Source organism: Palaemon carinicauda, chromosome 3, assembly GCF_036898095.1.
Source record: "Palaemon carinicauda isolate YSFRI2023 chromosome 3, ASM3689809v2, whole genome shotgun sequence".
Classification (NCBI taxonomy): domain Eukaryota; kingdom Metazoa; phylum Arthropoda; class Malacostraca; order Decapoda; family Palaemonidae; genus Palaemon; species Palaemon carinicauda.
Window position 1 is genome coordinate 897,281 of NC_090727.1, and position 7,500 is coordinate 904,780.

Sequence of the window (7,500 nt, forward strand, 5' to 3'; positions counted from 1 at the left end):
ATAAGATTGAATATTGTACCCGAATGTACCCTCAAGCAAGAGGGCCAGTCTCTAGGGCATTGTCCTGCTAGTTAGTGCATGGTGCAAATTATGGGGTATGAAGTTGAATCCTAACAAAACTCAAAGTATGATTGTAAGTAGGTCAAGGACGGTGGCTCCTCAACATCCGGATCTCAGTATTGATAATGTTTCTTTAAATTTGTATGACTCTTTCAAAATTTTAGGTGTGATTCTCGACAGCAAATTTACTTTTGAGAAACATATAAGGTCTGTGTCTTCTTCAATTGCACAAAAAATAGGCTTATTGAGAAAGTTTTTCAAGATTTTCGGTGATCAATCTATTCTCAAGAAGTGTTTTAATTCTTTCATTCTACCTTGTTTTGAGTATTGTTCTCCTGTCTGGTCTTCAGCTGCTGATTCTCATCTTAATTTGTTGGACAGAAACTCACGGTCTATTAAATTTCTTATTCCTGATCTAGATATTAATCTCTGGCACCGTCGTTCAATTAGTTCATTGTGCATGTTGCATAAGATTTTTCATAACTCTCACCATCCTTTACATTCAGATCTCCCTGGACAATTCTATCCTGTTCGTAATACTAGGCAGGCAGTTAATTCTAATAGCCAGGCCTTCTCCATCACGAGGCTCAATACTACGCAGTACTCTAGAAGTTTTATTCCAGCTGTTACCAAGTTGTGGAATGATCTTCCTAATCGGGTAGTTGAATCAGTAGAACTTCAAAAGTTCAAAGTTGGAGCAAATGCTTTTTTGTTGACCAGGCGGACATGAGTCTTTTTATAGTTTATTTATGACATATTTGTTTTTGATGTTGTTAATAGTTTATATATGACATGTCTGTTTTGACGTTGTTACTTTTTTTAGAATGATTTATTGTTAATTTGTTCTCTTCACTTATTTATTTCTTTATTTCCTTTCCTCACTGGGCTATTTTTCCCTGGGCTTATAGCATCTTGCTTTTCCAACTAGGGTTGTAGCTTGGATAGTAATAATAATAATAATAATAATAATATTCTTCACACATACTCCTCTGTCCTCATACACCTGACAACACTGAGATTACCATACAATTCTTCTTCACCCAAGGGGTTAACTACTGCAATGTAATTGTTCAGTGGCCACTTTTCTCTTGGTAAGGGTAGAAGAGACTCTCTAGCTATGTTAAGTAGCTCTTCTAGGAGAAGGACACTCCAAAATCAAACCATTGCTCTCCAATCTTGGGTAGTACCATAGCCTTCCACTGTCTTGGGTGGGGTAGAGTCCTTTTGCTTGAGGGTATACTTGGACACACTATTCTTTCTTATTTATTTTTTTTTATTTTTTTTATCTTATCTATGAAATATTTATTTAATATTATGATACCAATGTTCTTAGAATATTCGATTAATTTCCTTATTTCCTTTCATCACTGAGCTATTTTCCCTGTTGGAGCCCTTGGGCTTATAGCATCCTGATATTCTTATAATATTCTGTCTGATTATGTACATTGCTATGATCTTGTATGTAGTTATGTAGTTAGTACCAGAAGATGTTTTTTACATAACGGCAGTAGACATTTCAGATATACCCAGAGGGGCACTCAGTAGAGGGCATACCTTCGCCAAGTAGTCTTATTTCGCTCTTGACTCCATTGCGTCTTTGTATTTCAATGTATTTTCTTCAAAATCTAATAGATTTGTCCTTGATTCATTCTCCATATGTCCACCAAGTTTGGTTAAAATTGGTCCATTAGTTTTTGCATAACTTATTCAAACAAAAATTAACAAACGATCATTTTCAAAGGACTCCTGCTCATATGTACTTAAATGCATCTTATCCAGAATGTTACAGATTCATCCTTGCGCCATACCCAACATGACTACCAAATTTGGTTAAAATTGGTTCATTAGTTTTTGTGTAACGTTTCTCACAAATTAGCAAAATCGGTACAGTAGTTTTTGTGCAAAGTTTCTCACAAATAAGCAAAATCTTCAATTTTGGCAAAGGCAATAATTAAATTTATATATATACGAGTATATATATATATATATATATATATATATATATATATATATATATATATATATATATATATATATGTGTGTGTGTGTATATATACAGATGTAATCTTCCTTTGCACGGAGATTACTTAATATATGGTAGTCCACATAAGGAAAATTAAAAGATGAGCGTATGTAGAAATGCTCTACAGTTTCGTCCGCCACTGGAGCTTTTATCTTTAAAAAAGAAATAATAATAATAATAATAATAATAATAATAATAATAATAATAATAATAATAATAATAGTTGAAAGTATAATAGCATCTTGTTTATGTCTCTCGCCGGCGACACCACCACGAGAGGTCAAAGTTCAAGATGGTAAAAAGGGCACATAGCTATTAGCACTCTCTTCGCGCCCCTCCACAGACGTGTGTGCGTATGTGCGTTCAATCTATGTGGGCGTGTCGTTGCGTATGGCTGTATGTGTCACAACTAAATCATCACATTGGATAAATGTGCCTTGAATTACATACTGTAGTTTGAGTTTATTTTTATAACAATCTTTCAATTTGCTTTAAGTTTTTTTTTCTGTTTTAATGTAAGCTTTCGCTCAAGGCTATTTAGGCTTAACTTCTGTTATTATTATTATTATTATTATTATTACTATTATTATTATTAGCTAAGCAACAACCCTAGTTGGAAAAGTAGGATGTTACAAGCTCTATAAGGATTTTTTTTTATTTCCTTTCCTCACTGGGCTATTTTCCCTGTTGGGGCCCCTGGGCTTATAGCATCCTGCTTTTCCAAATAGGGTTGTAGCTTAGCATTTATTATTATTATTATTATTATAAGAGCTCCAACAGGGTGGCGGTGGGGGGGGAGAGAGAGAGAGAGAGAGAGAGAGAGAGAGAGAGAGAGAGAGAGGGGGGGTACATCTAGTCGTATCTTATGGTAATCTATGATCAGAGTTCAAGTTTAGAGGGACAGTTCAGTATATTAAAAGACTTTAATAAAGTACCATTGAACATTTGTTCTTGTTACGTAAAATTTTAATAGTTTTTGAACAAGTAACAACATTAATCACACAGTATTACTTACTTTACTTTAAAGGCTGTTTTTATGGTCCTATCACGCGGGGATTCCTGTGACTTACAGGACCCATAACATCACTTTATCATATTATTCAATCTTATATTACTCGTTTATTGCTAAATCCACATTATCGAAGCACCCAGAGAATAAGAAAGTCCACAGTTTCCTCTTGAAAGCCTTAATATCTTCAGTCTTTCGAATGTCTCGTGGGAGCTTATTATATAGCCTTTGGCCGCATATTTGAAAGATCTAGAACCTACAGTAGACATATATCTAGACTCCAATAATCTAAAACCATCTGTAACTGTTTTCATGTCAACACGATTTATTGGCTGCACAATATGTAGCAATTCTCTTAGATATTTTAGCAGCATATCTAAAGACTCTGGAGCTTAAAGTAGACATATATCTAGGTTCCAACAGTTTGTAGCCATCTGTAACTATTCTCGAGTCAACACGATTTATTGGCTGCACAATATGTAGCAATTCTCTTAGATATTTTGAACGTCCAGCTCCGATAACTTGATGGGTTATTTTACATATTTCAAACTCTATTCTCGCTTTAATAGGCAGACAGTGTAAATCAATTAGTATAGGAGAAATCCTTTCTCTAGGTGGGACACCTTTTATCAGTCTAGCTCCTCTGTTTATTACAATTTTTACTTAATTTACGTTGAGCACTGCTTTTTGGGGGGCCTATTTAGAGAAACTCTCCATTCTATAGGACCTATAAAAGCAGTTTATTGTATACAAGGGTAGAAGAGACTCCTTGGCTTCGGTAAGCAGCTCTTCTAGGAGAAGGACACTCTAACATCAAACCATTGTTCTCTAGTCTTGGGTAGTGCTATAACCTCTGTACCATGGTCTTCCACTGTCTTGGGTTAGAGTTCTCTTGCTTGAGGGTACACTCGAGCCCACTCGTTTATCTTATTTCTCTTCCTCTTGTTTTGTTAAAGTTTTTATAGTTTATAGAGGAGATATTTATGTTAATGCTGTTACTCACCTTAAAATATTTGATTTTCCTGTTTTCATTTCCTCACCTGGCTATTTTCCCTGTTGGAGCCCCTGGGCTTATAGCATCCTGCTTTTCCAACTAGGGTTGTAACTTAGCAAGTAATAATAATAATAATAATAATAATAATAATAATAATAATAGTAATAATAATGATAATAATCATAATAATAATAATAATCATAATAATGATAATAATAATAATAATAATAATAATCATAATAATAATAATAATCATAATAATAATCATAATAATAATAATAATGTTGCATATCAAACTGCAAAACTGGTGTTTATTGTCAAACCCACATTACTATAACACTTAGAGAACAATAAAGTTTCAGTTTCTTCTTGAACAAGTTATTTATCATTCATCAATTTGATATGAATTGTTTTTATAACAGATTAAATATTTACATAGACACTATTTATGGTAATTTCTTCAATTCCAAATCATAAGCTTTGAAATTTCTTGACCAATATATGACCACCAGGTTTGTTCAATTTAGTGCAGTTTATAACTTCCATTTGTAGGTTTTCTGTTGAAAGAGAAAAGAAAAGATTATTCTAATGATTTTATTACGAATATAAAAAATATCCCCTGGGCTTATAGCATCTTGCTTTACCACCTAGTGATGTAGCTTAGCTAGTAATAATAATAATAATAATAATAATAATAATAATAATAATAATAATAATAATAATAATAATCAACCACAATGATATTCAATACCGAATTCTACCTTTGGGAGTGTATATCCTATGGAAATTCACTTATGATAAATGCTTCTGGTTGAGGAAGGATTCGAACCTATGCGCTGAGCCGAAACAATGCAATGGACGATTTTACGATTGGTAAAGTCATCCCAACAGACATTGTTTCAGCTCATGGCATACGTTCGAGTCCTTGTTCAGACAAAAGCATTTATCATAAGTGAATTTCCATAGGATATACACTCCCAAAGGTAGAATTCGGTATTGAATGTCATTGTGGTATATATATATATATATATATATATATATATATATATATATATATATATATATATATATATATATATATATATATATATATATATATATATACACTGTATATATTATTAAAACACATCATATAAGGGTTTCGCCCTTACCAAGGGGCTCATCAGGCGGGTTCAGCCAACTTCCACTTTTGGGAAAGATAGAAGCCAGCAAGGTTCCCACGACCCTCCTCACCACTACCTCATTTAATCCAAGCAGCATGAAGCCAGAAAATTAAGCCAAGCTTCTTTAGGCCAGGCAATGAAGCCAAGCCTTTGATCCAAAAAGCAGGAAGCCAGACAATGAAGTCAAGCTTCTTTAGGCCAGGCAATGAAGCCAAGCCTTTAATCCAAAAAGCAGGAAGCCGGACAATTAAGCCAAGCTTCTTTAAGCCAGGCAATTAAGCCAAGCCTTTGATCCAAAAAGCAGGAAGCCAGACAATGAAGTCAAGCTTCTTTAGGCCAGGCAATGAAGCCAAGCCTTTAATCCAAAAAGCATGAAGCCAGACAATTAAGCCAAGCTTCTTTAGGCCAGGCAATTAAGCCAAGCCTTTGATCCAAAAAGCAAGAAGCCAGACAATGAAGTCAAGCTTCTTTAGGCCAGGCAATGAAGCCAAGCCTTTAATCCAAAAAGCAGGAAGCCAGACAATTTAGCCAAGCTTCTTTAGGCCAGGCAATTAAGCCAAGCCTTTGATCCAAAAAGCAGGAAGCCAGACAATGAAGTCAAGCTTCTTTAGGCCAGGCAATTAAACCAAGCCTTTAATCCAAAAAGCAGGAAGCCGGACAATTAAGCCAAGCTTCTTTAGGCCAGGCAATGAAGCCAAGCCTTTGATCCGAAAAGCAGGAAGCCGGACAATGAAGATAAGCTTCTTAGGGGCCAGGCAATGAAGCCAAGCCTTTAAAAAAATCCAAGCAGCACGAAGCCGGGCGATGAAGCCGAGCTTCTTTGGGGCCAGGCAATGAAGCCAAGCCTTTAAAAAATCCAAGCAGCACGAAGCCGGGCGATGAAGCCGAGCTTCTTTGGGGCCAGGCAAAAAGCCAAGCCTTTAAAAAAATCCAAGCAGCACGAAGCCGGCCGATGAAGCCGAGCTTCTTTGGGGCCAGGCAATGAAGCCAAGCCTTTAAAAAATCCAAGCAGCACAAAGCCGGGCGATGAAGCCGAGCTTCTTGGGGCCAGGCAATGAAGCCAAGTCTTTAAAAAAATCCAAGCAGCACAAAGCCGGGCGATGAAGCCGAGCTTCTTTGGGGCCAGGCAATTAAGCCAAGCCTTTAATCCAAAAAGCAGGAAGCCAGACAATTAAGCCAAGCTTCTTTAGGCAGGCAATGAAGCCAATCCTTTGATCCAAAAAGCAGGAAGCCAGACAATGAAGTCAAGCTTCTTTAGGCCAGGCAATGAAGCCAAGCCTTTAATCCAAAAAGCAGGAAGCCGGACAATCAAGCCAAGCTTCTTTAGGCCAGGCAATTAAGCCAAGCCTTTGATCCAAAAAGCAGGAAGCCAGACAATGAAGTCAAGCTTCTTTAGGCCAGGCAATGAAGCCAAGCCTTTAATCCAAAAAGCATGAAGCCAGACAATTAAGCCAAGCTTCTTTAGGCCAGGCAATGAAGCCAAGCCTTTAATCCAAAAAGCATGAAGCCAGACAATTAAGCCAAGCTTCTTTAGGCCAGGCAATGAAGCCAAGCCTTTGATCCAAAAAGCAGGAAGCAAGACAATGAAGGCAAGCTTCTTTAGGCCAGGCAATGAAGCCAAGCCTTTGATCCAAAAAGCAGGAAGCCAGACAATTAAGCCAAGCTTCTTTAGGCCAGGCAATGAAGCCAAGCCTTTGATCCAAAAAGCAGGAAGCCAGACAATGAAGTCAAGCTTCTTTAGGCCAGGCAATTAAACCAAGCCTTTAATCCAAAAAGCAGGAAGCCGGACAATTAAGCCAAGCTTCTTTAGGCCAGGCAATGAAGCCAAGCCTTTGATCCAAAAAGCAGGAAGCCAGACAATGAAGCCAAGCTTCTTTGGGGCCAGGCAATGAATCCAAGCCTTTAAAAAAATCCAAGCAGCACGAAGCCGGGCGATGAAGCCGAGCTTCTTTGGGGCCAGGCAATGAAGCCAAGCCTTCAAAAAAAATCCAAGCAGCAGGAAGCCGGGCGATGAAGCCGAGCTTCTTTGGGGCCAGGCAATGAAGCCAAGCCTTCAAAAAAAATCCAAGCAGCAGGAAGCCGGGCGATGAAGCCGAGCTTCTTTGGGGCCAGGCAATGAAGCCAAGCCTTCAAAAAAAAATCCAAGCAGCAGGAAGCCGGGCGATGAAGCCGAGCTTCTTTGGGGCCAGGCAATGAAGCCAAGCCTTCAAAAAAAATCCAAGCAGCAGGAAGCCGGGCGATGAAGCCGAGC

General features: G+C 37.4%; 1 long non-coding RNA gene across 1 annotated transcript in view; it reads right to left on the minus strand.

Annotated features, from left to right (window-relative positions):
- Positions 1-4,526: 4,526 nt before the first annotated feature.
- LOC137636658 (uncharacterized) overlaps positions 4,527-7,500 on the minus strand; it is a 45,026-nt gene continuing 42,052 nt past the window's right edge. The window contains exon 3 of the long non-coding RNA XR_011043183.1: positions 4,527-4,643. This is a non-coding gene — a long non-coding RNA (uncharacterized lncRNA). The remainder of the gene's footprint in view (positions 4,644-7,500) is intronic.